The following is a 25,073-nucleotide window of genomic DNA, read 5'->3' as shown; positions in this document are numbered from 1 at the left end:
GTGGAGGTAAGTGGGAGTGATGCTCCTTGGCAGAGCCACAGGTCCCGGCATTTGCCCTCCTATCAGTCTTCTCTGGGCCTACAGCTTGCACACAGAACCACAGCACTGCGTGCATAGGGCAAATGCCGACCTATGGCCCCGACACTCCACCCAGCCTTGGTCAGGGCTTCTATCTTCTGTGAAGGCATCTCTGGCTGCCATGGCTGAAATCCTTAGCATGTGACTCACTCTTCTCATTCTTTTTATTACTTTCTATCCTTGAAGACATTCAAACACACATTTAACTTACCCCAACTAACAAAGCCAGACCTCTCATCGTCAGAAGTGGTCCCTCAATATCCCTTAACTAACCACCTGGTCATGGCTGGCTAAACCCACTTGAAATGTGGGCAATCTGGTGAACTGAGTGTTTGACTTAATTTAGACTGAATAACTGTGTGTGACTACTGGCTCCTATTTGAACGAGTCAGGCCTAGAGCCTGGTCTACTGTTCAGGTCAATACAGAAAGCATTTGAAGCAAGGACCATGGCTCACCCCCAGAACGTGAGGATGTCATGGTGCACTGGGAATATCAACAAGCCATTTGCGGCAAAGATGCTGCTGATGACTGGTATGAATATCCTGCCACTGTTGGATGGAACTAGAATCCCAGGGGCAGGGGCCTCCCTCCTCGGGCTCCATGAGGGTAAGGGAGGTTGAGAAGCAGGAAGAACAATGAGCATGAAACATGCACACCCTCTCCCACAGCTTCAGAGATCATGGGGCTCACCCTCCCACCCCACAAGAAGAGTCAGTGCCATCACGACATTGAGTGACCTTGGACTTTAGGAATTAAATGCTTTCTGCTCTAGTCTGCCTTTCAGGGATTCAGGAACTCCAGTGCCCAAACCACCCAGGCACCCACGGGCCTCCAGCACTGCTCTACTGAACTTGGCTGTCTTGGTGCATAGCACACTGTCCCAAAGGATGCCTGAGTACTGTGCCCTGATCAACTAACAGCCTCAGTTCCCTGAAGACCCAGACAGAGGTCAAGGAGTTCAGTTATCATGGTCTGCTGTGACTCCTCGTCCTTATCCCAGAACAACTTTGCCCCAGTGCGGAAGCTTGTTGCAGATAACAGCGACACATCTCTCGTATGCCCTGACACAATTAGGCAGATGACCTTGTTTGCCTGCAAACGCTAATTCTAATGTCCGTACCCGCAGCCCAGGCTCCTTTATGTAGCTGCATCTCAGGCAGCCCACACAAGCTCATCAGTGGCTGGAAGTGCCCAGGATAGCATTCGCTAAGAGAAGGGCATGGTCTGAGTTCAGCACCCACACCTTTGCCTGGGAAACAAAGCCCTGCCAGCACTGTGCCTGAAGACAGGTGAGGAGGAGACAGCCCACAGCTGGTAAGGAAGCACAAATGCCCAGTCCATGGTTGGCAGGAGCCGGGAAATGAACAGAGGTGGTGTCCAGAGATCAGAGTAGAACCAGGAGCCAATCACTCAGCCTTTCTTGGGGTAAGAGAGCTAAATGTTAAGCCAGAAAGCCAAGGGGACCAGGCTCTGACTCCTGGTAGCCTGACCTCTTTAAAAAAATGACTGCCTGACCAAATAATTAATTTGGTTTCCTTATGGCATGGAAGGGGGGGGGCTATAGAAAATCTAAATCCCCACCTGGAGCCAGTCAGAGTGACTAGGCTATACACAGGTTCTGCAGTCAGGCTCCTGAGGCTATGGGTCCTGGGCAATCCTGGGCCAGCTTGCAAGAAAGCAGAAATGTTCACCTCCCTGTACTCTAAACTCTCAGGAGCATTTAACCTAGATCACATGCAACTGTGAATTTCAATGGTGAATTAATATACCAGCCTACAGTTTGAGCTTAGTGCAGATGATTATAAAATTAAGTCCACTTTAATTGAATTCTGAGACTTTAGGCAGTTTTAGCAAGACTATGTCCTTCCTCCCTCTAGAGAGGGTTGTGCTCAAGGTAGACAATCCAGCTTCTCATGGTGATGGAGTATTCAGGCCAAGGTCAGGTCTGACTTGGGTCACAGATGACCTGGGTTCCGTGGAAGACAGTGAGCTGCAGCCATTATGAGCACTAGGTACAGAGAGTACACAACCAAGCTGAGGACTCAATAGTACCCCTTCATATGCCACAAGTGTCTGTCTGTCCATCCTTCTATCAGGTTCTCTGACTTCCCAGAGTGTCCTAATGACTCCCACAGGGTTCTCATGCCCTTGTCCCAGGAGGGTGACAAGCGGTGTGACCACCACAGAGCACTCTTGCTTTGCACAGGTCAGCAGCCATCCCTGTTCACCCGGCCCACCCCACCTGCCCTCAAGCTGACAGCGAGAACATTTCACAACTCATGTCCCGCTGACATTGGTCAGTTTGGCTGAACATACCCTGCCGAAGCCTCTTCCCGGACCCAGCCTGTATTTCTACACACTGCTGTCGATCCCGCGTTCCCATTCCTTTCCCATGTATACAGTGCGGTGTTTGCTCTCATGTGCACTTTTGACATGGGGATGTCAGGGAATCTGGGACTAGACTACTGGGCAAACAATGGGGGAACTGGCGAGTCCCACCCACCCGGTCCATATTCAGACCTAGAGATGGAGTTCCCATGCTCCCTGGGTGGAGGAAAAGCTCACCCATGTGACCACGTGTCCCTGAGTCCCCACTGCGTTCACGCCATCTGCCCGAGCCAGGACTGGGAGGAGTTGAAGATTGACATGCTGTGTTTGATTTCAGTTGTTTTCCCCAACAAACTCCAGCCTTTGATTTTTCTTTTTAATTAACTGCTTGCTTCACTAATAAAACTGCTTTCTTTTGCCAAAGGATAAAATCTCTAGCTGCAGCCAGGGGAATAACCAGGGAATTAAAACAAAAGGTTAACATTATTACTTCAAAAATAATAACAAAGGTGGAGGGAGATTGGGTTCCAAGGCAGCTTCACCCATTCCTCATAGAAAGGAGGGTCTCAAAGCACATCTCAGGAGCTGACTTAGCATCTGCCGGACCCCGAGACACATGCCATGTGAACACTGGTGCCTTTCTATTGTGACCCTTCCCATAATGAGTTGGCATAACCATGTACTTTATAGTACAGTGGGAATCATACTTCAGGCTTGTTCACAGCAACCCTGAGAAATGACTTTTAGGGTACCTGTCTGTGTATGAAAAGTCTGAATCCCAGAAATTTCACCAAGTTGTAGAACCTCACATAGCCACAAAACCCAGAGCCAGAACCAGAGTAGTAAAGGCAAATGACTGGAAGCTTCTTTCAAAGGAGTCGTGTGAGCATCACAAGGCTCCCGGAGTCCATGGAGACCCCTGCAGGCTCAGAGGCAAGAACAGGATGAAGGCATGTTTCACAATGCAGGTGTTTGCTCTCCCGGGAGATGTAGGAATGTTCTGTCTGGGAGTACTGATGATCTTGAATTTGCTGCTTCTACCTCAGTTTCTTAAACAGTACTGAAACTATAACCACACTCATCCCTCAGTAGCCACAGGAGGTAGTTCCAGGATCCCCAGGATACTGAACTCCTAGGATGCACAAATCCATTTCACAAAGAGATGCAGTGCTTGTGTATAATCCAATACAAGTGCTTTCAAGCCCTCTGGATCAATCCTCTACCTGATAGAGAACACAAGGCCAGCAGCTGCCACACCATGGGGTTTAGGAAGTGCGAAGAGAAGAAACAGTTATTCATGTTCCCTGCAGGGGTGATTTTGTTCCCTAAAATCTCCCATCCCTACACAAATTTGAAAGATATGGAAGGCTGGATGTACTTCTGCAATAAGATCTGTAGGAGCGTGTATTCACATGCAGCATGTTGGAAAGTATTGGCCATGGCCTTTCAGAATGCTGATGTGGCGATTCATGACCATATGCTGAGATGATGCCCTCAGCAACCAGTGATCTTGTCATGTATGAGGTCACCACAATACAAACACAGACGTTGACTCCCCCAAACCTCCCTCAGGCCATAAGTCAGACATGTCTGCAAGGACAGAGCCTGAGTAATTTAGCCACTGGCTACAAACCGAGTCACCACAGAGGAAAAGCGCTATCCCATGGCCAGTGCTGTCTGGTTCCTCGATACTGAAGTGGCAGCTGTGATTTTCTATCAATTGTCCTTCCATGAGAAATGAAAACTGGTGGGTAAGAAGCCATAGTCCCAGCCATGAGGCAGCATGTGCTTGCCAAAGAGTGCCAACTCAGGTCGGAGCTAATGAAACCATCCCACCACTGCGCAGCCGCTCTCTGCACAGGGGCGGTGAGTGTGGCACAGGGGGCAACACCACAGTCACTATTAACTCAGCCATTCGGGAGGAAGCTCAGCTGAGGACAGGATGGGGAAAAGCAGATGCTTTGATGGGTGGACCTAGGAACTTCACAGGAAGTTCTATAGCTATATCATCTATAAACCTATGCCTATCATCTACCTACCTCTATCATCTATCTATCTCTATCTATCTATCTATCTATCTATCTATCTATCTATCTATCTATCTACCTACCTACCTATCTACCTATCTATCTATCTACCTATCTAATCATCTGTCTGTTTGTAGTTTAGTATTAATGGAGTTCAAATCATTTTGGCATGTTAAGGAAGCACTCTGCTGTGAAGCCATATTACAACTCAAGCTTGTGATGTGGAGACAGGCTAGAAACCGAATTTATCCATCACCTTTGTACCAGAATCAGAGGCCCTACACGACCCGTGCAGGCTTAACAATGAGGTAACTGTGCTAGGAAACTGAGCAGCAAAAATGACAGTGGCAGTGTTTGAGTCTTGGAGAGCTGAGGAAGCAGCATTGCTACCTGCCCTCCTCCTTCCAGGGATGAAGGTGCCTACCAGGAGAAGGAGGTCTGTATGTGAGGTGCCTTCTGGGGATATGCCTCTGAGAAAAGCCAACAGCTACCCAAAAGTGCTTCTGAGGATGCATGTACATGGCTTGGCTGTACACAGCTACCTGAAGACCTGAATACTCACCCAGAATGGTGAGGTCATACATGTGTGACCTCACAGAGGGGTTGTTGGCATGGTCACTGGTGTTGCCTAGGCACAGAAAGCAGCAGAGGTTTACTGTAGAGGGATGGGATTCAGAAGCAGGAGTGAGTGCATAGAGCTGTGTTGTTAGTGGGACTGTTCCCCAGATTATTGGGCTCAAGGCCATATAGACCCTTAGGGTACTGTACTTGGAGGCAGAGGCCTTGAAGTTGGCAACTAAGGCACAGCGTGGTCCTTGAGATATCCTTGACTTAACATGTGGTATCATAAGATCCGGAAATAGTAGGGGAGAGAAGGATACCTCATTGGAGCATGCAAAGGTACAGGGAAAAGATACCCTCCACAAGACAGGAAGAGAGACCTTGAGACGACCCATATAGCATGCATTTCTCTAGGACTCCAACCTCTTGACTGCAGGAGGATGCATTCTGCTGTTTACCTTACCCACATATGACACTGGCAACAATGTCTGTGCTGACCAGGGCATGTAGGAAAAGCTTCAAAGGTTTTGCTGTCTGGGCTTCCAAGAGGACCTCACTTCTGCGAAGCAGCAGTCTTTCCATACTCACGGGCCCTCCCCTGCATGGCCACAGCCTGCATATGACAAGGAAACACTTTCTGGCCCTCTTGCCTTTCCTCTAGTATTTATGCTATTTATATTTTATGTGTGTGTGATTGTGTGTGTGTGTGTGCGTGTGTGTGTGTGTGTGTGTGTGTGTGTGTGTGTGTGTGTGTACAGGTACATGCCTGTGTGTGAGAGAGCACTCAGAAGCCAGAGATTGACATCAGGTATCATCTATATTCTCCACATTAAAATTTTTTTCAAACAGGGTAAGCCTGGGCTGTAGGCTAGTACTAACAAAACCGTCCTATTACTTGCAAAACCTCCCACTGCTCAGGGCAGCAGGCACAGTATATCCATCCTTTCATTTGTTCAGTCACACAGGAGGAAGTTCAGATGAGGGCAGGATGAGGTAGAATCAATGCTCAATCAGTTTGAAAAGCATGGATTTGAGATTCTCCTTGTAAAAACCTCCTGCTTTTTTTAATCATCATTCACATTTTATTTGTCTCTGTTTTTGTGGTACTAGATCTCAAACTCAAGCCTCTCACATACTAGGTAGATGCTCTGCCATGGAGCCATAGCTCGACTAAAACTTAATGGTTGTGAGGAGATCGGTTGGAATACACCTCTGTACCCAATCCTAAGGGCAGTAGATAGAGCTCAGCCTGCAGACTTAATGTCAGCAGGGGAATGTTCTGGAAAAACATCAGCTGAAATGACAGTGCAGGCATAATTTCCACTGTGTTGAGCCTGCTGCCATGAGCAGCCAGTGGTCACGCATAGATGGGATGGCTTCGTTAGCATGAACCCAAGCTCAGGCTCCCCTTCTTTACCATGCGCGCGCGTGCACACACACACACACACACACACACACACACAGAGACAGAGAGAGAGAGAGAGAGAGACACGCACGCATGCATGCATGCACGCACGCACGCACGCACACACCCACCCAATGAATTATTGATTAACCAATTCCAATGTCCGGCCTCTACATGCCCCCATACATACAAGTCATTTGAAGCCTTGTACAAATACTTAGGTGAGGCAAAGGAAGCAGCATTGCCACCAGGCCTTAAGGTATTTTCAGGACAGGAAGATCCATAAGAGGGAGATGTGAGGTAGTTCCCAGGGATTCAACTCCGAGGCAAACCTCTGGCTGCTCTCCTAAAGCACCTCTGAGGACAGATGTGCATGGGTTGAAAGAACGCACCAGCCCGGGAGGACTTGTATGCCTGCACAAATGTCGTGGAGTCCAGACCAACTTGAGGTCATGGACGGGGATCACATCCATGGAAACAGGTATGGTTGTGAGCTAAGAACAACACAATGCTCACTGAGGTGGGCTGGGATTTACAAGTAGGAACAGGAGGGAAGAGAGGGTTGGGCTCTGCGACCTGATCCCAGTCTCTTGGGAGCCACACTGGGGCCTTGAAAAGAGTGGCCCAAGTCCCCCACCAATATGCACACTGATGCTGAGGGAGCATCTACAGCACCCTAATACAAAAGGCCCTCCACTGTAGCCTCAGGTCCATGGGACCCCCACTGCCCCCTACTTGACAGCACCTGCATGTATACCATTAAGTCTGCTGACCTTCTTTTGCATTTTATTTGACCTCATATGTAAATATAAACACCATAGAATTTAAAAGCTTTGCAATCTATTTCTTTTTATAAATAATGAAATTTCTTATCGGTCGTCTCTGAGGTCTTTTTGATGGGTTACTAATGCTTGGTCACTGAACCACATCCCAGCCATATGAGCTGATCTTTCAATGTGTTTAAAATGTTCACCCTCCACCACATTTTTATCTTTAAAATCCTTATTTCTGTTCCTTTTCCTGCATTTGTGACAGAGGATCTGAAACCCTCGGCTTTGACATATTGCAGAAAGGCTCGTTTATAATGGTTACACAGTGAGTATCAAAGTGTGAGTGCCGTACCACTCACATCCTTTTCCCATTGCATTCTCCATCTCCGAGACACTGGCTTGGGGGTCACATGGAGCACGCCCATCCAGCTGCTCTGAGTTCTTGCTGAAGGACAGTGCAGCTCTGGTCATAGTAGGCAAAGTTCACATTCTTGCCTTGAGTTGGAAGAGGCCATGTGGACAGAGTGGCTAAACCAGTCTGAAAGTCATTGAGAATACATTTTCCAAATGGAGTGGCTGGTCAAAATCACTTTACATGCAAAAATCAGGCATCATGACCAGAAAGGCCAAGGAACATATAAATTTGGCAACATTTACCCTAAAATGTCCATTTTTTTTTAAATTGATAGAGACTTTCTCCTTTTACAATATTGTTTTTTGGGCTTTTATCAACCCTCCAAGGCCCTCTCTAGTGATAGATCCTTAGAGGTGGAACAATAATCCTGAACAACAAAACCCCACATTGTGACTGTCAGTGAATCCTCATATTTCAAAAGCTTTATAAACTGACCATGTTGAGATTAAAAATTCCTTCCTTGGAAAATGTGTGTTTTTCCAAGATACACACAACAGCTCTGAGGCATAGCATGCTCATTACCATGGTGACTCATCCCTAATCCAAGTTCTCTGCCAGCCAGGCACTTCCCAAGGTGTGCACATTCCAGGCAGCTTATTGGTAGCAGCCACAGAAAAGAGGACAGCATACTCTAAATGTAATGGAAGTATGCCGTATATAGCTTACAAACATCAGTGAATCAAAGTTATAATAACACTTGTGATTACAAGGATATGACTCCTCAAGATAACTGGTTAATCTTAATCAAAGCTTTGAATATATTTTTATTTAATAATTTATTTACAAATTGATTGACTGATTGGACTTATGAGTAAGAAAAATATCCACCTATGAGCTGGTGGAAAACACTCTTAGGTCCTGTCAACAGAGCATCTGGATTTCTGAGCCTGTCTCTGGAGAGCTGCCTGTCATATGCATGCTAATGGCCTCCACACAGTCTTGGTTTCTCTCATTCTCCTCTTAACTATGCCAGATAATTTTATAATTCCCTCATGCTCCTTCTGCTCTTCCATACTGACCAGTAACTCAAATCCAGGCTGAACTGAGTGTGAGCAGACATTCCTATTGATTATCTTGGGGTAGGACATCTGGATGAGCAGTGGGTACCTGGGCTAAGGTTGTGAGCTATAAATTCTGGGGAGGTAGGCATGCATGGGGAATAATTTGGCAACCTGGGACTCCATTTGGTTTGAGCTTTGTACATATTCCTCTTAACAATGCGCTTGGCAACCTGAAATTCTTTTTGGCACATAGTGTGTACCCACTCCTACCGAAATACACCTATCCACCTTCATGGAGCTTCACAAACATACCACGTCAAACAATGGGATAAGTTTCTTCTAGCCATAACGACAAACTTACATATAGTTTATTCAGATGTACTCCACTTTTGTCTAGGTATGAAAAACAAGAACAACAATCTGGGTCAATATAGTTGGGGATACATATGCAAAAGGCATAAAGTGTCCTCAAAGTGCATGTTTAAGGAATTCTGTCATGGGTACCTGTTCCACCTATGACCTTGAACTACCAGCCCCTAGGGCGTGGCCTCAGGGCTAGCTTAAGTTGAGGGGCATGTATGCCTGGCTTGCTCTCCTTTGTGGGCTTGGATGGTGCCGACTGATTCAGGAGGCAGGGACATCGTGGGACAGAACATCAACCTTCCAGGACTCTGAGACAATCTTGCCTATTCTGTTTAGTGAGTTGTTCTCCCTCATATAATTTCTATCGTTCCTTTATCAGTGTCTGTGGGTTATCTGCTGTTATCAGTGTCTGTGGGCTATCTGCTGTTATCAGTGTCTGTGGGCTATCTGCTGTTATCAGTGTCTGTGGGGCATCTGCTGTTATCAGTGTCTATGGGTCATCTGCTGTAGAATCCTGCTCCTTGTGACATCTTACGCCTAGGAGTACTCATGATTAAGTGTTCAGTACAGAACTGGTTGTAGAACAATCTGTCAATCAAATAGAGAACCACCCAGCCTATGCCCCTTAGCAACCAAACTGTTCCCCTTCTTGAACTCCATAAAAGGAAGCCCCAAGCACCTTTTCACTCATGTAGCTTGCTCTCATCCACTTTCCTTTTATTTAAAGACATTATTTTTATACGTGTGTAAGTGTGTGTGCCTGCATAAGTTTATGTGCACCATAAACTAAACTTATGGTGGTGAGAGTCAGATGAGAGGGCACTGGATCCCCTGGAAGTGGAGTCTGAGCAAATTATAAGCCGCCCGTGTGGCTGGTTAGAACCAAACCCAGGTCTTCCCAGGAGCTGTACGTGCTCTTAGCCACTGAGCCATCTCTTCGTCCCCTGCTAACATTCTTGACAGTGTAGCTGACTTTTGCTATTGCTTTGCTTTAAATGAAGTTATAATCTGTGTGATCTTTTATTTCAGTTCCTTGAGTGAGATGCAAAGAACAGGAAAATATCTAGTCAGAATTTGACCACTGGTTCAATTCTGTTGTTTTCTGGCTTCTGTTGCAAGAGAACAGAAAACTCTAAATGGTAGTTGGAGCATCAGAACAGGCATGAGTAGCATCTCAGATCTGCTCTCTTAATGGATCGTGATGTAGCTGTTATGGTAACCTCCAGCTATTGAAGCTTTGGGCCACCCTCCCATTTCCTGGTAGCACAAGATAAGCAGCAACTTTGCATTCCTTAGAATTTAAATATCCTATAAAAGGTGGAGGTATCTGGGCTTTGTGGAAGGCTATTAAAATGCAGCTACTTCTTCTTGGTCAGAAAAATAGAACCTAAGTTCCATCTCTGGCCCTGGGTAGAGATATAACATCCAAGCTGCTAAAACCTAGAGTCACTCCAACTGGGCCGGTCAGTCACCTGGCCAAGGGACCACCCCTCTGGAAGGCTGATTCCCTTCACTGAGGAGATAGGAGGAATAATTATCCCCTTAATGAGATAAAGTACTTCTCCTTCCCCCAAACTCCTCCTCAGGTCAGGCACTTCCCTCCTGCAGCACTATGGAGCCTGTGCCGTATGGCTTGCCTTCACCTTCAAATGAAACTTTTTTTTTTAACATTGGCCAAAAGATAAGCATAATTTCCTTGGAATTCTGGGCTTGCTCACTGTTGCTGAAGCCCCTCCCCCAGCCCCCACTGTCACCTTTTGCCACCTGGTTTCTTGTCTACTGGTGTCTGCTTGCTCAAAGTTCTGGTCTAATGCACAGGTCTGGACTTTCTCTCTTCCTCTACTCCATTTTCCTTTCCTGGCACTTCCCAAAATTTACAGCTTGCCTGGCCCATCTTTCTCTCAAAGCTTGCTAAAATTCTCCCTGAAATTCCTTTTGACTCTGTTGCCAGATGTTTTTCTCACAATGCAATTTTTTAGTATTTCCTACATGTGTGATGTCTCCACACTATCTCCACCCCTCCCCCCAACTCTCTCTAAAGTTCAAGACCTTTTCCTTATTAGCGTGGGTGTGGATGTCCATGTGTGTAGCCTGATGGGTCCATTTAGTGTTGTTTGCATGTATATATATCCAACGATGTTTCTAAATTATTTTATTGATGAGGCCATAAGAAACAATAAGGGGGATTTCCATTTCCTATGTAACAGAGTTACAGCACCAGCTGACAGGTCACTCTCTGGGAGCAGGAATAAGGAAGTGAAATACAGACAAGGATGCCTGCCTGCCCGCCCACCCCCCACCCCAAGCTCATTGGCTTTGGCCAGGTGGGCAAGCTTAACCGAAGGGACACTGGAAAACGGTTTCCTATTTGGAAGAGGAGACCACACGTCCAGACTGAATTATTTTGTTATCTGCGATCCGTCTGAAAGGCTGATTGACTGATTCGAATTTTAACAATTATAGAGGGGTTAGAATGCTGCTGGTCTAAAGCCTAATTACAATTTACCTTAGGCTATCTTTAGCTCCCTTAATTTATTGCCCTTCTATGTATGTGTGGTAGTTTGCATGAGATGCCCACATGGACCCTCTCCCTCTTGCCGCCATAAGCTCCAAATAAAGCCTTTCTTGTCTGAGTTGCCTTGGTCATGGTGTATTATCATATTTTCACAGCCACAGAAAAGCAGCTAATACAACATGTGCACTAATGCCATTGTGATTATGAGGTAAGTCTTTCAGACTACAAGGACCTCAGCCTCCATCAAATAAAGGCTGAGAATGTCATCGGACAGCATCCGAGGCCTACAGCTGAGAGTCTGACTTTCCTGTCCCCTTCTTACCACCAAGATATTTGAGAAGCATCTTGACTTATGAGCGTCTTTGTTCTATTACTATAAAAACATGATGATACTATCACCATGATAGAAGATGGAGGTTGTGGTAAACAGAATGTATTACTGGGACATGGTCACTTGTATTTGGCTCTAGAATATACTATCTCATCTCCTTTGAGGTGAGAACTGTTGACCCCCCCCCACCCTTAATTTGTTAATTACACACAAATCTTACAGACAACTAATCTTGCTACTAGCAGATAATCTGAGGATTTCTTCCTTTTCCCTGCAATTAAGCAGACAGCTATCTGTAGGAGCTGAAAACAGATAATACACAACTATTACAGTCCAGCAATCTGTATGCTCAAACTCAAGGGGCATCTCCCTTAATTCTTGTTAGACCGTGCTAATTAGGTCAAAGTAGACAAAGAGTCCAGAGCATAGGGGCTGGTAATGGGGTTGAGGGGCCTCAGTCACGTCACTAAAAAGTTCCGTCACCTTCGCTTCAGGGACAGAGACTGCTGTGGAGATGGAGGAGGTTATCATGTGGTCTTTTTAGAGTCTGCATCCTTGGCTTACTCTCTGCATAGACATGTAGACTTACTTCTGCTAGGAGTGAGTGAGAATCACTCCACGTTGCTTTTTGCTTTTTTTTTTTTCTTTCCTGACACTCTCTGGATCAGCACCCAACTTTCCAGGGAGGCAATTTTTGCCAATGTCACAGCTCACTGATGGGCTGTCTCCAGTCTTCTGGAGCAGGCATTTCATGGGGTGAGGCTCTACGCATTTGAACATCCACATGTGGAACTGGTGGACAGGCCAGAGTGGTCTGGGAATGGGGAGGGTGAGCTGTGGATGCCAGTAGAATATTGAGGAGCTAAGGCTCTGGCAGGACCTTACTCTGCTACTGCTTGACAAGGCACTAAGGGGGTACAGGGCTGACTTCCTTTATGAAGGTCATTAGAGAGTCCCAATGTGTGCGCGCGCGCGCGCGCGCGCGCGCGCGCGCGCACACACACACACACACACACACCAGATTAGCAGATGAAATGGTTCCTATGGCAACAACTGGACAAGCACATTGCTGCAATCAGCATTAATTTAAAATATTTTTCCGAGTCTCCTTGGAGTCGGTTTGTGAACACAGTGCTTGCCAGCTCTCTAATCCGTGGCACCCTTTGAAATCCTATCCAGTGTGTGTGTTGAAACTGAGCCAATTAACTGAGAAGAACTGGGTGGGTCCAGCGGAGCTGGCAAGACTGTGTTTACCAATTAGTTTTTTTTATGATGTAAATGCTGCACCCCATGCAGCAGGAATAAAAGCGAGCTGCACTCAATATGAAACTGTTAATTGCATTTTCAGAGACACAGCTACAAGGTGAAACTAATCACGCAAATGATAAGCGGTTCCACCACCTACGGTGCTCTGCCTTGCACTTCCACTAATCTGTATTAAAACAGCCCCCTTGGTCTTTGCAGCAAAGAAAAACATAGCATTTGGTATAACCTTCCAATTTTAAAGAGAAAAATGTGGATATATGGGAAGCAATATAAAGGACAATTTTCATTTAAATTGGATTAATACTGTTAACAAACACCACAGCAAAGGGCAGGGTAGAGCCTCGGGAAGGACTTTTTTCTTATTCTTTTTTTTTGCTATAAAATTATAGGAAAGTGCATTTGTGAATGAATGCGGTGCATTCTGACAAGTGAGGCTCAATGTGAATAAGCTTGTTAAAGAAGAAAGCCACGGTAATTAGTGAAAGTTGGCGTTCCCATCTGAGGAGATCAAAGAGGCCGTTCCAGAACCTCTGGAGAGACATGGGGAAGATCTGGGGCTTTCTGTCTTGAGAGGCAGCAGGCTTACCACAGGTGGGAGGCCAGAGGCAGGGTCTTTGCACAGCTCCCTCCTCTGCTTGTGTTGGGGAAGAGTCAGATAGAAGAATACTTAGAGGCCAGTGGGGACGGACTGTTGGCCCCATCATCAGGAGCTTGTGAAGCCAAGAAGGGCAGCTTCAGGACTCTGGCTGATTCCAAGTTGCATCTCTGTCCCTGAGAGAAGATGTGCCATTCTTAACTGGAAGGTCACTGTGATAAAATACCATGACCAAGAGCAACTGGGGGAGGAGAGTGTTTACTTCACCTTAAAACTCTCAGGTTCCATGCCATTGCTAAGAGAAGACTGGGTAGGACCTCAAGGGAGGAACATGGAGGCAGGAACTGGAGCAGAGGCCATGGAGGATTGCTGCTTACGGACTTGCTACCCATGGCTTGCTCAACCAACTTTCTTACACCACCCAGGACTACCTGCACTTGCCCTGTGGATTGGATGGGTCCTGTGGGCTGGGACCACCCATCAATTATTAAGAAAACACCCTACAAACTTGCCTACAGGCCATCCAGTGGGAACATCTTGTCAAATGAGACTCCTCTGGCTGTGTCAAGTTGACAAAAACAATAACAACAAAAACCAGGACAACCTTAGATTACTTTGTAGCCAGAGGTTGCCATCCCATCGTCCCTTCCCTTAAGACTTAATCTAAACGGTACTATAATCACCTGGGAAAGAAAATACCCCTCAGAAAAAGCTGTCTGCTTTAGAAATGGTATAGAAGTGGGATCCTCTAAAGGGGCTCATAGGCGGTGGGACAGTTAGACCCAGAGCTCATGCCTCAATCCCTCTTCAAGCAGCAAAGTTAAGTTCAAATGCAGGTGGAGGTGCTTCAGGAAGGAGTCACCTCAGGTCTGCACCATGTGTAGGCAGCAGCTGAGGCAGCCTGACCCTGTGGGCTCAGCCGAAGAGTGGTTCACCAATACCCTCTGGTCACTCAGAGAAGTTGCCTTTTCTTCCCTTCTTGATCTTAGTACAGTATCATGTCACGGTAGGTATAGAGATCAACTAGACTTTAAGTCTCTGCTCATGGCCCGGTGTCTGAGTCTCCAAGTCCACCCTCTTGGTGTGGGATGACACATATATCTGGCATCTATAGGCTTCTGTTGGTGAGAGCCATCATGGCACACCTGGTTTTTGAGACTGAGTGAGCTGTGGATTTGAAGATTTCTGTAACTTTCTTCACCCTCAAGGCCAAGATGGGGATCAGTTTGCAGATGGTGCAGTACATTGAAAAGACTAGTCCCATCGCTCGCTGAGTGAAATGCATGGCACTCAGTAACTTGGGGATCGGATGGAGTGCCACACCGGCGGCGGCGTTGTGAAGGAAAGGGATTGGTGCTGGCACACGCATGAGTGACCTAGAGGGTAGCGGCTCACAAGCTCAGATGGGCTATTGTTAGAGACAGAATCTGATGGCTCCTTTTCAGAGGAACCTGATGTCAGCTTAGCTCCATGTACAAGCATAGAGCCAACATCAAATGCTAAGGCTTGCTAGTCTAGCCCTCCCTTCCACAAACTCTGCTAAGCCACCTCTTCCTCACATTAGACGTTTAAGAATAGAAAATAACAGTCAAGTGTTCCTTCAAGGTCAGGCATGAACTTTACAGTGAACAGTATGTAAAGATGAACTCACACATGGTTTCTGTGGAGAAAAAGACAAACATGAGTATAGGAGGAAAAGACAATCCCTAGGTGACAAGTAAGGTTGTATCCTGACCCCCTATTATTCAAAAAGGGGAGGAAAAGTCTTGCATTAGGACTTAGAAACCATTCCCTGCCCTCAATGAGCATGCCATGCTGGCCACTCTAGGCTGATGCCTGAGTCTCTAACACTCATTATGAATTGAGGGTCATTTTGTCTTGTTGTGACCTCTCCCATAGGTACCTGTGAGAGGTGCAGAAACCTGCTAGATCATATTCACTGTTCAACCTAGAAACGTGCTGGGAGCTGCATCATGGGCAGTGTCTCATGTGAGTGTACCTTGGTCTTGGGAACAAATTTCAGAAAAATAATATCTTTCCTTAATCTTGGTATTTCCTTCCCCAGTCTGGTTTAACACCACGATGAGGTATGTCAGAAATTGTTCCCACTCGGTTTGTTTCTCTTTAAGAATATGAAGGAAAAACAGAATATTGTATATTTGACTAAATATATTTTTGGCTTGTAGTGTATAAGTGTCTCGCCTTCATGTATGGTATGTGTACTGCAGCCTCAGCATACCTGACACAGGCCTGTCTCACTGCCACCACCTCAGCCTGTTTGCCCAGGCATGGGAGGCCTGTGTTTGCAGAATTCTGTATTTCAGCTGTACACAGCTAAAAGGAGTCAGTGTCCAGGAGGCAGGACCTCACAGTCCAGGACCCTCCAATCCAGGCTACCATCCAGATGTCTCTTCTTCACCTATTAATTCCAGAGGTGTCTTCATTGGGCCTCATCCTTCCAGAGGCACCTGGAGCTGGAACCCATCTTTCTTCTAGCAAGGGTTGAGCAAGTGGTGTCTGCCATGCCCAGCACCGCTGAGGGCACACCATAGCCAGTTCCACCCTTCCCTTCCTTTAATGTCATTCAATACAACGCCAGTCCTTCACCCTATTCTACCAGTCTGCTTCCTTTAGGCAACACTGGAAATGTGACTGGCATTTCACACCACCGCATCTACATGTCTGCCCATCCAACAAGGGCTTTTTGTAAATACATCTATATTGAATATATAGAGATTTCCTCTTGTAATTATGTAAGCTATGCAGTAAGAGACAATTTGCAGAGTATTTACATTCCATTCGGTATCATAACTTAAAAGTAATAAGCACACAGGATGATGTATGTGGGTTCTATGCAAACAGCAGTGTCTCATGCCAGGGGGTTGACTATATAAGGGTCTTGATTCCCCTTGGGGAGAGGGGTATGAGAGTCAGCTACACTTTAATGTCACAAAACACTCATCTACCCATGGAAGACAATGGGCACAAAGGAAAAACAGGCACCGAGGCTTGGGGTATAAAAGCATCATGATATAGTGACTTCTGGTGTTACTGATGAGGTCCCAAAGCCACTTGGACAAATCCAAGATCATGGCAGAAATAGACCAAGGACATCAGTATAAACGTCTAAAGCAGAGATTTTATGCTGTGGAGGTAGAAGCCACATAGGACCGAGTACTGTCAGCACAGGCCTCTGGGAGTGGAGGCTTAGTGGGTTCCCACTCAGTGCCCAAGCAAACTTCCCCCTTGGCTGCTGCCCTCTTTATTCAGCAGAGATAGACACCACCCCCCTCAGCCTCCTTGCTCCTCCTCAAGGAAACCTCCCCACCAGCCGAAACAATGGCGGCTTGAAGGGAAATTAGTTTTCCTCCACTGTCCTGATGTAATTCTCTCTCCTTGGATGTCTGCACTGAAAGTCCTTAATGTTTGGACAATAAAACAAGGTCAGAGTTAGCTATAAGCATGTGTTTTATTAGTTTTCCTAGTTATATAGTCCTTGTAGGGAATTTAAAGTTTTTTAGTAATTTCTAAAGATAGAGGAGAAAAATCATCTCTAATTCTACCAAAGTTAACTACATTCAAGGCTGGCTACAATCCGCATAGCTATGTTATAACCTATTCTTTTCCATGGATGTGTTGAGAATATTCCATTTTAATAAGTTAATTTGACATAAACAATCATCGAACACTGGAGACCTCCTCCCCACTGCTTCGCCAATACCCACGCGCTTCATTTCAGACACGCTTCTCGCAAGTAAAAAATTTGCCTCACCCGTATCTGTCACTTTCCTCTGATTTGCTGACATCTCTTGGTTTCTAGAATTTTAAATGCCCTTCTCTGCTTTGTTAGAGCACAGCAGGCATCGGGAAGGAGATGTATGCCATCCCGAGCCACAGAAGTTATCAGTGAAAAGATGCCCAGTGAGTGAGGGGAGGAAGAAAGAGAGGTAGAGGACGGTCAATCTGCAATGCATCGTGGCCTTGGCCTTCACCGCCAGGCTGCAAGGGAATCCAGGCTTATAGTTTGACATTCCAGTTTGTACATTCCATAACAGCCCAGAAAGACTATTAGAGATGTAACAGTGGTTCCAATAAAATCAAGTGGATGTTAATGGGCCAGAATCCACCAACCTCAGCTGCGGTAGTTGATAGTCCTGAAGACAATAATGAGCTGACCTCATCAGGTCTTGAAGGTGTAGAGAAAAAGCTGGTGAAGTCACCACAGTCCCGTCACAGCCTCATTCCTTGATACTCCTGCCAAGGGACTAGTCCTGCCCCTGGGAGCCCCAGATAGGGAAGGCTTCCCATACAATAGACCTGTTGGCTTCAGCCTCCTTCACAGGCGAAGCATGAGTAGAGCATTGGGGACAGACTGAGCAAAGTGGCCTCTTCCCAACACCATGCTTTGAGGTGGTGCTTCCCACCCTCTGACACACTTCTTCCTCAAGATCTGCTGTGACTGGACTGGTTTCCTTTCCCACAGAAGCCAAGCAGCACCTCCTCCTTTCATTCTGTCAGTCTCTGAGGAATTCACTGAACGGAGGACATAGGGCCCTTGAGGCTTATGGCCATGCCTTCTGTGAAGGTGGCCTCTGGCTTTGAATGGTATAGACAAGAGGATGATGCTTTCAATCACACAGGGCAGGTGGAAGAGTCTCTACCACTCAGCCAGGAACCCAGCATGCTTCCTGGAATTCCAGGCTGGGTGCTAGCTGGGCTGTGAGCAGAAACACAGAGAGCAAGAGATTCACAGCCACCCCCTCAGCAGCCTTGCCCTCAGAGCAGTGCCAGCACAGCTTGTCACCTCCTCTGCCGCGGTAGGAAAAGAATCACATGCAGCAGTGGCCCCAGACTGTAGACATGGCCTCTGTGAAAAATCTGCCTGGGACTTTGTTCTAGTGTCCAGTTTATTACACCGATCGGGCTGGGCTATACACAGGGACCGTGAACCAGAACCAGAGCTGTTCATGACACGCTACTCATAAAGTGTCAAACAACTTAGCAAAGGCAGCTGTGGTGTTGCCGCCCACTGACCCATCTCGGGTTGCTAGTCACCAGAAACTCACCAACTCTTTCTCTGACTCTTGGGCAAAGGGGCCCTGGAACAGGAGCACAGGCTACGTGGATTCACAAGCGGGAACCTGCTCTGGCTCCAGCTGAGGGCTCCTTCCTCACCTCTGCTCCACCTCAGGGGGCATCCCTAGCAACGCTGGGAGAAGGCGGAGCTCAGGGAACTCCCTTTGGCCTGTGTGTGACAGATCCCACAGGCTGTGGCGTCTCAGCCGCCTGGTCCACACAGGCAAACCGCACTCCTCAGTTTATTCTGAGAGCGGAGCCATCGGGAGAGCAGCAACACCTCCCGAATAGCATCCCACTTGAAATCCATGTTCCACAGTGCTCAGTGAAGTGTATACATCTGAATTCTTTGGTGTATGCACAGTCATGTATGTGCAGGTACACATGTGGGGGACATATGTGTACACGTATGCATATATGTGGAGGTCAGAGGATAACCTTGGGTGTCGGTCCTCAGGTATTGTCCTCCACATAGTAGGGTCTAAAAAATTATAGGTTTTGCTTTTAAAAGCAAACTAAACAAAACAAAGCAAAGATTTCTTGAAGCATGGGACCACAGGGTCCCACCGGCTCTGGCAGTGTTCACCACAGTCAGAATCAAGCTTCCTCCTCACAGTGGGTCATCAGAACTGGTGTGATTGGTGCCAGGGGAAGCTGGCCCATGTTCTCTTGTCCCAATCACAAGCAAGGCAAGGTCCAAAACACATGCACCTCTGCTATAAGAGGTTCTTCTTGACCATACCAGCTTGTTGGGAAGCCCTGTGTGAGAGGAGCCCAGAGAGATGCCAGCTTTGTATCTAGTTACCAGATAACCAGGCAGAATGAGGGTGGCACTAACTGTATGCTCACCTGCCCTTTAGATACCAGATATATTTAGTATCTAAACCCATCCTCCCTGTTCAAAATATGCAGCTAGGTCTTCACCAGCAATGATATACTTGGACCGTTTCTGTTCCCGGTGGTACCTTACATCTGGTTCCACCCACACCAGCACCTCTACCCACAGCCCACCTGGAACAGGTGGGGCTTGTCAGGTGTCTCACCTGGGTCTCCTTGTCTAGAGGTCTATGGGAACAAATGTCCTTTCTTAGAGGAAATAAACCCTACTACCTGGACACATGTGAGTACCAGGAGCCTCAACCAGCTCAACACACCACACACACACACACACACACACACACACACACACACACACACACACACAATTTGTTTCCTGCTCAATGGATCAGCTAAATGTTGGCAGTAAGGGTTAGAAGCAGATATAAAATATTGAACAAAAACTAAAACACTTAAAAGGATCCGCCTCGTGGAGGGCAGCTTTGTGCGGTAATTGACATGGGATCAGAAGGCTGCCCCTAGGAAGGAGCAGGCCAGATCAGCCTTGGGATTAACTTGCACAGCAGACATTCAGATCTGAGTGGGATTTGCCTCTCTCTTCAGTGCCCATTGTCTGGGTCTTATTTTTGTGCTCCATTCTCTTTGTGATGGAGGTAGCAGCTGTGACTGGCAGGTAATGGCCGGCTCAAGGATGCTGCATTTTGAACGAGGCCGTTTTCTCTCAGTTCCATTTGCCGACCTCCTCCACGCTGACCCATCTTGGCTGCAGACAGCAATTTAGATGGAGACTAGGCTGCAGGGTGGAGGAGGTCAGCGGGCTGTGTGTGTTTATTGTTACTTAGATTTCATGTGTTCGTGTGGTGTAAGTGTCTATTTAGGGAACGGTTTAGCATTGGTCTCCCTACTATTGAGCTATTTCTCTAGACATAAATTCATAAGTAAAATGACAGAGAGAGTGAAACCTGTGTGTCCGGAAAATCTGGGAGGTGACAGCCTGCCCTGGTTGGGATGGCTCCTCCGAGAGGTTGCTATGCAACATGAGATGACACCCAGATGTGTCTGCTAACTGGGGGACAGGAGCTCAGTTCCTCAGCTGGATGACAGCAAGATTTCAGGGGAAGCCTGGCAGAACTGAGTCTTGCTCTGTTGAAAGGCAGAGGATTCTCCTACAACCCGTTGCTGGTTAACATTATTATCTTTCACTGGATTATTTGCATGCATAAACCTAGGTGACTCCTTATCCCCACATTCTTACAAAGTTAAAGAGGTTGCTGGTTAGAGACAGAATCAGGGCTCTGCATCAGGTCTTTCTAACCCCGACCCACAGGTGCCAGACAGGACCCAGTGACAGATGACACCTGGGCATTTTCCACCAGGCTCCCAAAGTGGCCTCCTGTCCATGTCCTGGTGAGGTCAAAGGTCCCTCATCAGTACTTGGGGAGCTCTGTACAGTCCCCAAGCTTCCAGGTCAAAGGTCAGCCCAGGTTGGTCAATGGTGAAAGATAACCCACATGGCCACCACCGTAGGATACATGGTCTCTTCTTTCATGTTGCCTTTGTCATCCAAACCTACCCATTCTGTCTCAAACGTTCCTTGGCACACTGGTTGGGTACCACAGGTTTGGTGCTACTCAATCTTCACAGCCCATTCTGGGATCGTTGCTTCTCCAAAACTTCCAGGATGGAGCTCACTCTGCCTCCCACCTGGAAACCTCAACCCCATGCTCACAGGCCACACCTCCTGGCATGCAACACAAAGCCCACCAAGTTGCAAACCTCTGCATGCACCATGCCCTCCTGGGACGCAGGTCCTCATCTGGAGCTGAATACCCTCTAGGTCCAGCCCCGCCCACCTGTGGAGTCTTGAGCAACCTGGAGCTCAGAGCACAGGGAAGAAAACCCAATTTCTTATTGTAAGAAGCCCAGGGTTTCTGGGAGGCCCAGGACTACAGCTGTCCAACGTAAATGTTTAACTCCTGATGGGGTTTCGCTTAGACATCCCGGATGGAAACAGTCCTCTGCTGAACTACACAGATGCACCGAGCTGCAAGTTTGATGGTCGTAAGTACCCTCGGCAGTCATGGTTGTTTGTCTTGGGTTCACAGAGCCTGAAGGGTTCTGTGGCCACTGTGCTCAGCCTCGAGAGTACTATGCATTACCATTAAAGAAAAAAAAAAAAGTCCAGTTTCAAAACTCCAAGCAGTTTCTACTAAAGTGTTCCACTTTTGCACCACTGTAGAGAAAAAGTACCAAAATGAGCCATTGTTAGGTTAGAGATAACGGCGAAAACGACAGGGTTGGCCACCACGAGCCCCAGGGAGATGGTGTCTCAATATCCAACCAAACACGGGACTCCGGCTGTTATTACCTGGGCTGAAATCACCATCAGAAACTGTCAAAAACAGCATGATGGGTAGAGAGGTCTAGGCTGCTCTAAGAGTCCTCTCTCTCTCTCTCTTTCTCTCTCTCTCTCTCTTTCTTCTTCTTCTTCTTCTTCTTCTTCTTCTTCTTCTTCTCTCTCTCTCTCTCTCTCTCTCTCTCTCTCTCTCTCTCACACACACACACACACACACACTCGCACTCACACACCGCTCACCCCAAGGCCTAGGATTGAATTAGCTCCACCTCCTCATGCTCTCCTCAGAGTCAGGGAAACTTGCTGTGGGATGTTCTGTATGTCCTGTGGGAGCCCTTCTTGGGTTCTTTGTGGCGTTACCCAGCAGATCCGCATAGAGGATGATTAGGACCATGGGCCTGAGTGCAGGTGTCTGAGATGGTCTGCACTTGGCTGTGCTGGGGGATGGTCTGTATGTCAAGTTGCTCTGATTGGTCAATAAATAAAACCTGATTGGTCGTGGCTAGGCAGGATGTATAGGCAGGACTAACAGAGAGGAGAAATAAAAGAACAGGAAGGCAAGAGACACTGCAGCCGCTGCCATGACCAGCAGCATGTGAAGATGCCGGTATGCCACCAGCCACGTGGCAAGGTATAGATTTATGGAAATGGACTAATTTAAGCTATAAGCACAGTTAGCAAGAAGCCTGCCACGGCCATACAAGCAATATAAGCAATATAAGTCTCTGTGTTTACTTGGTTGGGTCTGAGCGGCTGTGGGACTGGCGGGTGACAAAGATTTGTCCTGACTGTGGGCAAGGCAGGAAAACTAAAGCTACAGAAACTAGGGCTGCTATTCCCCAGAAGTGTGCTAGCTGAGCTCAGACAGGATGTTCCACACATACAGGAGAGGAAGCAAAGGGCCTTGGAAGGTACTAACTTAGGCTGCTACATAGCATTTTGGTCCACAAAAAGGGGTGACAGTTTGAAGAGACTATGTGATTCTGAGGCATACCTTTGCCTGTGAGTTGCTCTGAGAAGATGTCTGAAAATGAGACCAGCCAGGAAGCTGCTGCACACCCAAATACTATGTGTAGCCTCTCTCTATACGCAGAAGGACCACTGAATGGATTTTTAAACATAAGTCCGAAACAGCAAAGGAAGTGGCCCCCAATGACCAGAAGCTCAGCAAGTTATGCCAGGTGGTTAACTAGCCAAAAGAGCTGGTGATGGTCAGCCCTGATTAAAATTCCTCGTTATGAGGCAAAGTAGAACATCCCAGAGGTTCAAGGTCAGCTTTACCAAATGCTTGAGTAGTTTTTTATTCTTTATAGCACACTGGGAAATATCCTGCCAAACATGTGCATCTTTAACTACAAAAGAAAGGACAAGATGGGCACAATGGCTCAGGATTGTAATCCCAGCAGTCAGGAGGCTTAGGCAGGAGGATCTCAAGTTCAAAGTCAACCTGGGCTATAAAATGACTGTGAGGGCAGCCTGGGCAACTTAGCGAGATTCTGTCTCCAAATAAAAGAGTAAGGCAGGAAATGCAGCTTAGTGGTAGAATATTTGCCTACAGTTATCAACACTGTTTATTTCTGTTGCCCTCAGGGTTCTCCTCACATGAGTTCACAGGTGACTAAATCTGAGATTTCCTGAGCACACAGTAGGTGCTCACTAAGAACTGGTTGATTAGGCTTTCCAGCTGATCTTTTTTCTATGCCCAGGGCTGTGATGATAAAGTGTCTGTCATTGTGTTGAGGATATTCCAGCTCACATAGCTGGAAAGCAGCTCTTATGAATCCCCTGTTACTTACTGACATGAGAGCGCCGGCATCATTAAAGGAAGGACTGCCAGCTTTCCCATTCGTAAATTCTATGTTTCTCTGAAAAATAAAATGCATGTAGAAAGACTCTGAATCTCAGTACACCAGACACCTGGCCACTCACAGGCAGAGATGTGGCAGGATGAGGCTTGGCTCAGATAAACAGCTCCTGGGGGCGGGGGATAGTGTGCAGTTCAAGTGACTCGCTGCATGGTCAGAGAGTGTCTTTGGTGCAAATGTCCTCTGCTGTGGGATCAGGAGTGAGGTCCGATGTCAGCAAGACTTGCATTCTGGTTGCCTGGCTTTGGAAAATGACCAAGTTTTTCAAAGACAGCACTCACTGTTGTCACCATTTCCTGACCCAACCTCCACACTGAAGGAAGTACTATATGGGAAGCAGATAGGGTTGGGAACGAGGTCTGCACAAAGGGGCCTATTTCCAGCACAAGGTAAAGCTGCTTCAGAGTGTGGTTTGACATTCATGAGCTTGCTCATGAGCTTGTCCTTGAGGACAGAGCACAGAAACAGCCAGCTTCCCTGAAGTCACAGGCTTCTGAGACCTATTACAGCATCAGAGAGGACTTTCCCAGCCACAGACAGGTGAGAAACACACCAAAAGTCCACTCAGGTTGTTCAAAATTCCAGCAGTAAGTTAACTTACCGTCCATCACTCAGAGAAACTTGTTAAACCCCTTCCCGTGTGCCTGTGACTTTAAAAGCTCAGTGGTGTGCACAGAGGATGAAAGGAGAGGTCACAGGCCACCCACAATGACAGACACCTCATGCTTACATGGTACATCACAGCGCACAGATTTTCATAAATTTAATTAACCCTCAAAGCAACCCATGAAGTGCTCATGATAAGAAAATTTAAAATAACTTTATCTGAATTATATGATTTCATATGCTAACAACTGGGGAAATGTCCCAAGCAGACTTTGGTTAAGTAGATGATTGACTGGCACAGGGAACAGGAGGGGGATTATGAAGGGCTGTGTCTATATATACATTTCATGAGGCAAGGGAAACAGCAACAGAGCATGAGTGACGAGTGATATGAGGGGACCAGAGGGGGTCCTGCCAACCAACTGTCAATTCAGACCCTCATCCCTGCTTGCTGAAGACTCTGCTCCTTACTGGAAACTTGTACAAACCAGAAAGCACTATGGTGTGTGTGTGTCCTTCTCACTTCAACTAATACTCTAAAACTAAGTCTAAATCATTTGCACCTCCAAAGAGAACAGTCTTCAGGAACTCAGGAAGGAGTGACCAATCGCCAGACAATGAAGACCCAACCGAGGCGGGCACAGAGGGTAGGAAGAGCTATGTGCCAAGCCTACAG

General features: G+C 47.0%; 1 protein-coding gene and 1 long non-coding RNA gene across 2 annotated transcripts in view; both read right to left on the bottom strand.

Moving 5' to 3' along the window:
- Ptprn2 (protein tyrosine phosphatase receptor type N2) overlaps nt 1-25,073 on the bottom strand; it is a 719,135-nt gene that overhangs the window by 325,152 nt on the left and 368,910 nt on the right. The gene's annotated exons all lie outside the window — the stretch shown is intronic.
- LOC119089035 lies at nt 1,871-4,474 on the bottom strand. The gene is made up of 2 exons (XR_005092877.1): nt 2,646-4,474; nt 1,871-2,088 (listed from the first exon to the last, which is right to left on the bottom strand). It is a non-coding gene; the product is annotated as an uncharacterized LOC119089035 (long non-coding RNA).

This window comes from Peromyscus leucopus, chromosome 14 (genome assembly GCF_004664715.2).
Source record: "Peromyscus leucopus breed LL Stock chromosome 14, UCI_PerLeu_2.1, whole genome shotgun sequence".
NCBI classification, from domain to species: Eukaryota; Metazoa; Chordata; class Mammalia; order Rodentia; family Cricetidae; genus Peromyscus; species Peromyscus leucopus.
This window is presented reverse-complemented; position numbering and strand designations above follow the sequence as displayed.